This window comes from Triticum dicoccoides, chromosome 6A (genome assembly GCF_002162155.2).
Source record: "Triticum dicoccoides isolate Atlit2015 ecotype Zavitan chromosome 6A, WEW_v2.0, whole genome shotgun sequence".
Classification (NCBI taxonomy): domain Eukaryota; kingdom Viridiplantae; phylum Streptophyta; class Magnoliopsida; order Poales; family Poaceae; genus Triticum; species Triticum dicoccoides.
Genome location: NC_041390.1, coordinates 76,838,843 through 76,849,193, shown reverse-complemented (window position 1 = coordinate 76,849,193; position 10,351 = coordinate 76,838,843).

The window sequence follows — 10,351 nt, the reverse complement described above, 5'->3', positions numbered from 1 at the left end:
AGCTCTTGTAGCTTGGTGGCAGTGATTGGAGAATTCTGTCAATGACGCGGTCATCTGGAAGATTAACTCCCAACTGAATCAAGTGATTATTATACCCAGACATTTTGAGTATATGCTCACTGACAGAACTGTTCTCCTCCATCTTGCAGCTATAGAACTTATTGGAGACTTCGTATCTCTCAATCCGGGCATTTGCTTGAAATATTAACTTCAACTCCTGGAACATCTCATATGCTCCATGACGTTCAAAACGTCGTTGAAGTCCCGATTCTAAGCCGTAAAGCATGGCACACTGAACTATTGAGTAGTCATCAGCTTTGCTCTGCCAGACGTTCATAACATCCGGCGTTGCTCCTGCAGCAGGCCTGGCACCCAGCGGTGCTTCCAGGACGTAATTCTTCTGTGCAGCAATGAGAATAATCCTCAAGTTACGGACCCAGTCCGTGTAATTGCTACCATCATCTTTCAACTTTGCTTTCTCAAGGAACACATTAAAATTCAATGGAACAACAGCACGAGCCATCTATCTACAATCAAACATAAACAAGCAAGATACTAATCAGGTACTAAGTTTCATGATAAATTTAAGTTCAGTTAATTTACTTAAAGAACTCCCACTTAGATAGACATCCCTCTAATCCTCTAAGTGATTACGTGATCCAAATCAACTAAACCATGTCCGATCATCACATGAGATGGAGTAGTTTCATTGGTGAACATCTTTATGTTGATCATATCTACTATATGATTCACGCTCGACCTTTCGGTCTCCGTGTTCCGAGGCCATATCTGTATATGCTTGGCTCGTCAAGTTTAACCTGAGTATTCCGCGTGTGCAACTGTTTTGCACCTGTTGTATTTGAACGTAGAGCCTATCACACCCGATCATCACGTGGTGTCTCAGCACGAAGAACTTTCGCAACGGTGCATACTCAGGGAGAACACTACTTGATAATTTAGTGAGAGATCATCTTATAATGCTACCGTCAATCAAAGCAAGATAAGATGCATAAAATATAAACATCACATGCAATCAATATAAGTGATATGATATGGCCACCATCATCTTGTGCTTGTGATCTCCATCTCCGAAGCACCGTCGTGATCACCATCGTCACCGGCGCGACACCTTGATCTCCATCGTAGCATCATTGTCATCTCGCCGAGCTTGTGCTTCCACGACTATCGCTACCGTTTAGTGATAAAGTAAAGCACTACAGCGCGATTGCATTGCATACAATAAAGCGACAACCATATGGCTCCTGCCAGTTGCCGATAACTCGGTTACAAAACATGATCATCTCATACAATAAAATTTAGCATCATGTCTTGACCATATCACATCACAACATGCCCTGCAAAAACAAGTTAGACGTCCTCTACTTTGTTGTTGCAAGTTTTTACGTGGCTGCTACGGGCTTAAGCAAGAACCAATCTTACCTACGCATCAAAACCACAACGATAGTTTGTCAAGTTGGTGCTGTTTTAACCTTCGCAAGGACCGGGCGTAGCCACACTCGATTCAAGTAAAGTTGGAGAAACTGTCACCCGCAAGCCACCTATGTGCAAAGCACGTCGGGAGAACCGGTCTCGCGTAAGCGTACGCGTAATGTCGGTCCGGGCCGCTTCGTCCAACAATACCGCCGAACCAAAGTATGACATGCTGGTAAGCAGTATGACTTATATCGCCCACAACTCACTTGTGTTCTACTCGTGCATATAACATCAACATATAAAACCTAGGCTCGAATGCCACTGTTGGGTTTCGTAGTAATTTCAAAATTTTCCTACGCACACGCAAGATCATGATGATGCATAGCAACGAGAGGGGAGAGTGTTGTCTACGTACCCTTGTAGACCGCAACGGAAGCGTTGATGCAACATAGAGGAAGTAGTCGTACGTCTTCCGATCCGACCGATCCAAGCACCGTTACTCCGGCACCTCCGAGTTCTTGGCACACGTACAGCTCGATGACGCTCCCCGGGCTCCGATCCAGCAAAGCTTCGGGGATGAGTTTCGTCAGCACAACGGCGTGGTGACGATGATGATGTTCTACCGACGCAGGGCTTCGCTTAAGCACTACTACGATATGACCGAGGTGGAATATGGTGGAAGGGGGCACCGCACACGGTTAAGGAACGATCACGAAGATCAACTTGTGTGTTCTAGGGTGCCCCTGCCTCCGTATATAAAGGATCCAAGGGGGGTGCGGCCGGCCTAGAGGAGGCGCGCAGGAGGAGTCCTACTCCTACCGGGAGTAGGACTCCCCTCCCGTTCCTTGTCCAACTAGGAGAGGTGGAGGGAGAGAAGGAAAGGGGGGGGGGGGCGCCGCCCCTCCCTCCTTGTCCAATTCGGACTAGGGGGAGAGGGGGGGCGTGGCCTGCCCTGGCAGCCCCTTCCTCTTCTCCACATTAGGCCCATAAGGCCCATTAACCCCCCGGGGGGTTCCGGTAACCCCCCGGTGCTCCGGTTTTATCCGAAACTTCCCCGGAACCCTTCCGGTGTCCGAATATAGTCGTCCAATATATCAATCTTTATGTCTCAACCATTTCGAGACTCTTCGTCATGTCTGTGATCACATCCGGGACTCCGAACTAACTTCGGTACATCAAAATGCATAAACTCATAATAACTGTCATCGTAACGTTAAGCGTGCGGACCCTACGGTTCGAGAACAATGTAGACATGACTGAGACAAATCTCCGGTCAATAACCAATAGCGGGACCTGGATGCCCATATTGGCTCCTACATATTCTATGAAGATCTTTATCGGTCAGACCGCATAACAACATACGTTGTTCCCTTTGTCATCGGTATGTTACTTGCCCGAGATTCGATCGTCGGTATCCAATACCTAGTTCAATCTCGTTACCGGCAAGTCTCTTTACTCGTTCCGTAATACATCATCTCACAACTAACTTATTAGTTGTAATGCTTGCAAGGCTTATGTGATGTGCATTACCGAGAGGGCCCAGAGATACCTCTCCGACAATCGGAGTGACAAATCCTAATCTCGAAATACGCCAACCCGACATCTACCTTTGGAGACACCTGTAGAGCACCTTTATAATCACCCATTTACGTTGTGACGTTTGGTTGCACACAAAGTGTTCCTCCGGCAAACGGGAGTTGCATAATCTCATAGTCATAGGAACATGTATAAGTCATGAAGAAAGCAATAGCAACATACTAAACGATCGGGTGCTAAGCTAATGAAAATGGGTCATGTCAATCAGATCATTCACCTAATGATGTGATCCCATTAATCAAATAACAACTCTTCGTTCATGGTTAGGAAACATAACCATCTTTGATTAATGAGCTAGTCAAGTAGAGGCATACTAGTGACACTTTGTTTGTCTATGTATTCACACATGTATTATGTTTCCGGTTAATACAATTCTAGCATGAATAATAAACATTTATCATGATATAAGGAAATAAATAATAACTTTATTATTGCCTCTAGGGTATATTTCCTTCAGGTACGTGTAAGGTCGGTCCGGGCCGCTTCATCCCACAATGTCGCCGGATCAAGATAAGACTAGTAACGGTAAGCAAATTGAACAAATCATCGCCCACAACTGCTTTGTGTTCTACTCGTGCATAGAATCTACGCATAGACCTAGCTCTTGATGCCACTGTTGGGGATCGTAGTAGAAACTTAAAAAAATTCTACGCATCACCAAGATCAATCTATGGAGATACTAGCAACGAGAGAGAAGGAGTGCATCTTCATACCCTTGAAGATCGCTAAGCGGAAGCGTTCAAGAGAACGGGGTTGATGGAGTCGTACTCGTCGTGATCCAAATCACCGATGATCCTAGCGCCGAACGGACGGCACCTCCGCGTTCAACACACGTACAAAGCGGAAACGTCTCCTCCTTATTGATCCAGCAAGGGGGGAGGAGAAGTTGATGGAGATCCAGCAGCACGACGGCGTGGTGGTGGAAGTAGCGGGATCCGGGCAGGGCTTCGCCAAGCACAAGCGGGGAGGAAGAGGTGTCACGGGAGGGAGGGAGGCGCCAGGGCTTCAGGTGCGGCTGCCCTCCCCCCCTCCACTATATATATAGGGGCCTAGGAGGGCGCCAGCCCCTTGTAGATCCCATCTAGGGAAGGGGGCAGCAGCCCTAGGGGTGGCTTGGCCTCCAAGCCAAGTGGAGGCGCCCCCACCCCTTAGGGTTTCCAACCCTAGGCGCATGGGAGGCCCAAGGGGGACGCACCAGCCCACCAGGGGCTGGTTCCCATGCCCCTTCAGCCCATGGGGCCCTCCGGGATAGGTGGCCCCACCCGGTGGACCCCCGGGACCCTTCCGGTGGTCCCAATACAATACCGATGACCCCGAAACTCTCCCGGTGGCCAAAGCTGGACTTCCTATATATAAATCTTTACCTCTGGACCATTCCGGAACTCCTCGTGACGTCCGGGATCTCATCCGGGACTCCGAACAACTTTCGGTTAACCGCATACTAATATCTCTACAACTCTAGCGTCACCGAACCTTAAGTGTGTGGACCCTACAGGTTCGGGAGACATGTAGAAATGACCGAGACAACTCTCCGGTCAATAACCAACAGCGGGATCTGGATACCCATGTTGGCTCCCACATGCTCCACGATGATCTCATTGTATGAACCACGATGTCGAGGATTCAATCAATCCCGTAGACAATTCCCTTTGTCTACCGGTATAGTACTTGCCCGAGATTCGATCGTCGGTATCCCGATACCTTGTTCAATCTCGTTACCGGCAAGTCTCTTTACTCGTTCCGTAGCACATCATCCCGTGATCAACTCCTTGGTCACATTGTGCACATTATGATGATGTCCTACCGAGTGGGCCCAGAGATACCTCTCCGTTTACACGGAGTGACAAATCCTAGTCTCGATTCGTGCCAACCCAACAGACACTTTTGGAGATACCCGTAGTGCACCTTTATAGCCACCCAATTACGTTGTGACGTTTGGTACACCCAAAGCATTCCTACGATATCTGGGAGTTGCACAATCTCATGGTCTAAGGAAATGGTACTTGACATTAGAAAAGCTTTAGCATACGAACTACACAATCTTGTGCTAGGCTTAGGATTGGGTCTTGTCCATCACATCATTCTCCTAATGATGTGATCCCGTTATCAATGACATCCAATGTCCATGGTCAGGAAACCATGACCATCTATTGATCAACGAGCTAGTCAACTGGAGGCTTACTAGGGACATGTTGTGGTCTATGTATTCACACATGTATTACGGTTTCCGGTTAATACAATTATAGCATGAACAATAGACAATTATCATGAACAAGGAAATATAATAATAACCATTTTATTATTGCCTCTAGGGCATATTTCCAACAGTTGCAACTCCACACATGACAACCATAGGGGTAGACCTAGAACCTGTCCGTCAGGAGCCAACTGAACCCGTTGTTGAGCATGAAAGGGAGGTGCAACAGCAAATTTTAGAAGAAGTGCCAGAAGTTGAGGCACATAATGTGCCAGAAACTGAGGCCCTTAGAAGGTCTACAAGACCAAGAAAGTCAACTATTTCTACTAACTTTAAAGTTTATAACACATAAATGGTTCATATGGAAAAAGATCCCACCTCATATGAAGAAGCCTTGAGAAGCCCTCATTCATCGAAGTGGATGAAGGCAATGGAAGACGAGATGAAATCGATGAGTTCCAAAGATGTTTGGGACTTAGAGGAAACTCCTAAAGGAGCCAAAACAGTAGGCTGTGAATGGGTCTACAAGAATAAGTATGACTCTAAAGGGAATATAGAAAAGTATAAAGCACGACTCGTGGCAAAATGATTTACACAAAGAGAAGGGATAGATTACAATGAGACATTTTCTCCTGTCTCATGTAAGGATTCCTTCAGAATCATAATGGCATTAGTTGCACATTTTGATTTAGAGTTACATCAAATGGATGTTAAGACGGCATTTCTGAATGGTGATTTAAAAGAAAAGGTCTACATGAAACAACCCAAGGGTTTTATCATGGAAGGCAAGGAAAATATGGGATGCCGCCTGAAGAAATCCATTTATGGATTAAGACAAGCCTCTCGGCAGTGGTATCTAAAGTTTAATCAAATGATTAAAAGTTTTGGATTTAAAGAAAACATTGAGGATAATTGCATTTATGCAAAGTTTAAAAATGGGAAATATATTTTCCTAATCTTGTATGTGGATGATATCCTGCTTGCTAGCAGTGATGTTAGTCTACTACAAGAAACAAAAAATACTTATCCTTAAATTTTGACATAACAGATCTTAGTGAAGCATCATATGTTTTGGGCATAGAAATTCACTGAGATAGGAACAATGGAGTCTTAGGACTATCGCAGAAAGCATATTTAGAAAAGGTTCTTAAAAAGTATAATATGCATGCGAGTAAAGCCACACCTGCTCCTATAGTCAAGGGCGATAGTTTTGGGAAATTACAATGTCCCAAGAACCAGTATGAGATCAATCAAATGAAAGCAGTACCATATGCTTCGGCAGTTGGCAGCTTACAGTATGCACAAGTGTGCACTCGCCCTGACTTAGCTTTTATCACCGGGGTACTTGGTAGATATCAAGAGAATCCAAGCCTAGAGCACTAGAAGATGGTAAAGAAAGTATTGCGTTATGCGCAAGGCACGAATGACTACATGCTAATATACATGAGAAGTGATTCCCTAGAGATAAAAGGGTATTCAGACGCAGATTTTGCGGGGGACAGAGATGATAGAAAATCCACGTCAGGATACGTCTTCACTCTCGCTGGGGGAGCTATTTCGTGGAAAAGCTCCAAACAGTTAATAGTTGCATCATCCACGATGTATGCAGAATTCATAGCATGCTTCGAAGCCACGGGGCAGGCGATATGGCTAAAGAAATTTGTACCCGACTTGAAAGTGGTAGATTGTATTCACAAACCACTAAAGATGTACTGCGACAACCAACCCGCATTATTTTACGCTCACAACAAGTCGTCGAGTAATGCTGCCAAAACAATAGAGATAAGGTATTATATTGTGAAAGATAAAACCCAGGATCGGACTATAAGTCTCGAGCATATAAGGACAAAGGATATGATTGTGGATCCGCTAACGAAAGGCTTACCACCCAATGTGTTCAAGGAACACTTAGCCGGCATGGGTTTAAGGGAAAGCCTTATGATTTCTGGATAGACCCAAAAGGAACAGAATTTGCTTCTGAACATAACGTATGTTGTAGCTGTATGATTATATCGGCAACTAAGCTGTGACGATGAAACATGCTCTATGTATCAATATGTGATGAAACAAATAAACTAGAAAGTATAAAGTCAAAAGTAAAGTTGAGATCAAGGGGGAGAATTTAGGTTGATCTCCTCTGTGCAGGCCCAACGGCCTGCCAGGCCCTTGACTCGCGCCCTGATCGAGGGCGCCCAACCAAACCATGGTTGGTGGGCCCCTGTGACCCGCGCTATATAAACAGAGGTGGGTCCGGGGCACGACTTACGAGGTTAATCGCTGCCACAAACCCCACCGACACACCCTACCGATTTAGGGTTAGCGCGGTGCTCATAGGAAGCACACCACCGCCGCCATCCACTCTCTGCCATCACCGGCCACCGTCACCATGGCCGGCATCGGGAGTTCCTCGTCTGGACAAGCAGAAGGTAGGTTTACCGGATGATCTAGCCTACCCCGATCCAAAGAATCTATCAGATCTTTGTCCCGCAAATCTACTTTCTCCATTTCATGTTGTTTGTAATTTTAATTTTGTCCAATCTTGAATTTCTCTATATATTTTTTTGATAAAAGGGGCCACGTGGCCCCATTTTCGTTATGAAAATAGGAGTCTGGATACAACAAAACACACCATCACACCACTTTTTTCATCAGACCTGATGCATCACCTCATCAATTGATAAGCAACCTACATCCTAGACATATAACCATATCTATAGGATGCCTAATCACCCACTACCGGAGAGAGCAGACTTTTAACATCCTAGACATATAACCATATCTATATTTAACCAAGTCTAAAACAATATGTTACTATAGTGTGAAAAGACTCGTACATAAAATTAATTTAGCGCTGTAGATGTTGATATTTTTCTATAGATTTGAGCGAATTTAAGAACGCATCTATTCTTTTTCAATAATTCGAAACGGATGGAGTAGAACGCACCATACTAGAGGAAAAAAAAAACTTGAATCAATCGATACTACTACAGTCTTTTGCTTGTGATCGCAGAGCCTCCCCCAGGCCCTAGAAAGAAGAACTAAAGCGGCAGTACGGAGCTATACTAACCAAGTAGACCAGTGACTTAAACAAATGAAAGAAAATTGCAGCGCCAACAAAGTCCAAAGCGGCAGGGGGGCAACATGACGATAAGCTTGTTTAATCACCCGATGGCACTAACTAACACGGATCTAATCTCCGTGGATCGGCATATCCGCCGGGAAGCCGAGGCTCGACATCGATCGCAGCTAGCTAGGGCGCCATGCACTGCATGCATCACGCTAGTATATGAAGCTAGCTAGCGTGGTCAGTAGCCATCACCGGTTGGGTTCCCAAGTCCTTCTTGAAGGAAGACGTAGTGCGCTTCTTCAGCGAGTAGCTTGTCGGTTCTTGCTTTGGCACTACTTGGGTTGCCGTTTTGGGGCTTGAACGGACACCACACCGCCGGTCGAGCTTGCTATTTCCACCGAGGGGAGGGGAGTAGATGATCACCAGCCGGTACTACCTTCCTCGCGTGCCGACCCCTTCTTGCTTGACCTTTGGTCCTAATCTTCCAGTAGCAATCCTTATCTTTGAGTAGCAAAACAAGGATTTATTCACCCGAATATCCAGAGAAAACGTTAGATTTTTGTGCATGGAAAATCAATGGTTTTTTATGGCAAATTATGTTTGCGAGGGTAACATATTCAGTTAGCAAGCATGGCAAATCCATCTCATTTTGTTCTTTTTTCAGAAACTTGTCAAGCTCGTCAACTAAATTTGTCATCCTCGCGCCAACATAAATTACCATGAAAAACATTTGATTTATCATACCTTAAAATCTGACATCAGATTTTAAGCTTTTTTTTACTCTATGCCTATCCCTAGCAAGAAACGAGTGATGTGTTATTTTTTGCCAACTTCAAATTATCTCTAAATTGAAATGTTTTTAAGTGGTACTCCCTCTGTTTCAAATATGATGTATTAGACTTTTATACAAAAAGATAAAACTTTGTAAACTTGGTCAAGTTTATGAAAAAATACACGTTCATAATACCAAATTAGTATCATTAGATTCATCATGAAATATACTTCCACCGTATATATTTGATACTGTATATGTAGATAATCTTCACTATCAATTTGGACAAAGTTTACTTTGTAAAAATATAATATGCACTATATTTTGGAAGGATGAAGTATATGTTTGTTCATCGTCAATAATGGTGGCCGCTAGCAAGTGCTAATAACACACTGGAAGAAAGTGCAGGGAATAAAAAAGAAAAACATGATTTAAATATCATGATGATATGCTTTTTTGACAAAGTTATAATATAATAATATAGACTTTATGGAAAAATTAAGATGGTACCAATTACATTCGGTCTCTGCAACAACATAATATCAAGACCAAGTCGGACCAATCGGCGATGCACATAAAAAATGTAAACTGAAGGAGAGCCAGCGGGATCTATGACACACAACAAGCAAACAATCAGCAACATCATCCACCGCCCTCAATAACACACAAACTACGACAAAAAAGTTTTACAGAAGCAATGCCTTCAGGAAGGGCATGAAAGCAAGCGCCTCCGTCGTCGGATCCAACGGGTGAAGGTCAAATCTAGGATGTTCACCCCAGGAGAACACACCTGAGAAATCTTCGAAGCAATCTCTTCAAGAAGAACGACGCGTAAGCACCGCCATTGCCAGGTGCAGCCATCGAATGTCAAACCTGGGGTTTTTACCCCCGAACCTAGTACTTAGAAGAGCACCGCCAAACCGAAGTCACCATGCGTTCCCGATACCACTTGTTGAAGAAGACGATGATGTATGGAGGGGAACACCAACACACCATGATCGTGAGAAATTGAAATCCGAATCATTCCATGGCATACATGCCCGGGGACAGCCACCCGCGCAAATCCCTGGCGCGGGACAACGCCACACAACAAAGCAATGCATGTGATTCATGCATTGCCGCATAAGCGGAGAGCTGAACTCATCAACCTATTCAACAATTTTTCCATGCACGTGCTCCAGAGCCAGTGTAGTAGAGTCCGATGGGGACGATGGCCTCGAGCCGGGACATTCCCACTCCACCGTTGCACCGCCTTAGAGCCGATGACGTTGCTTACACATCATCG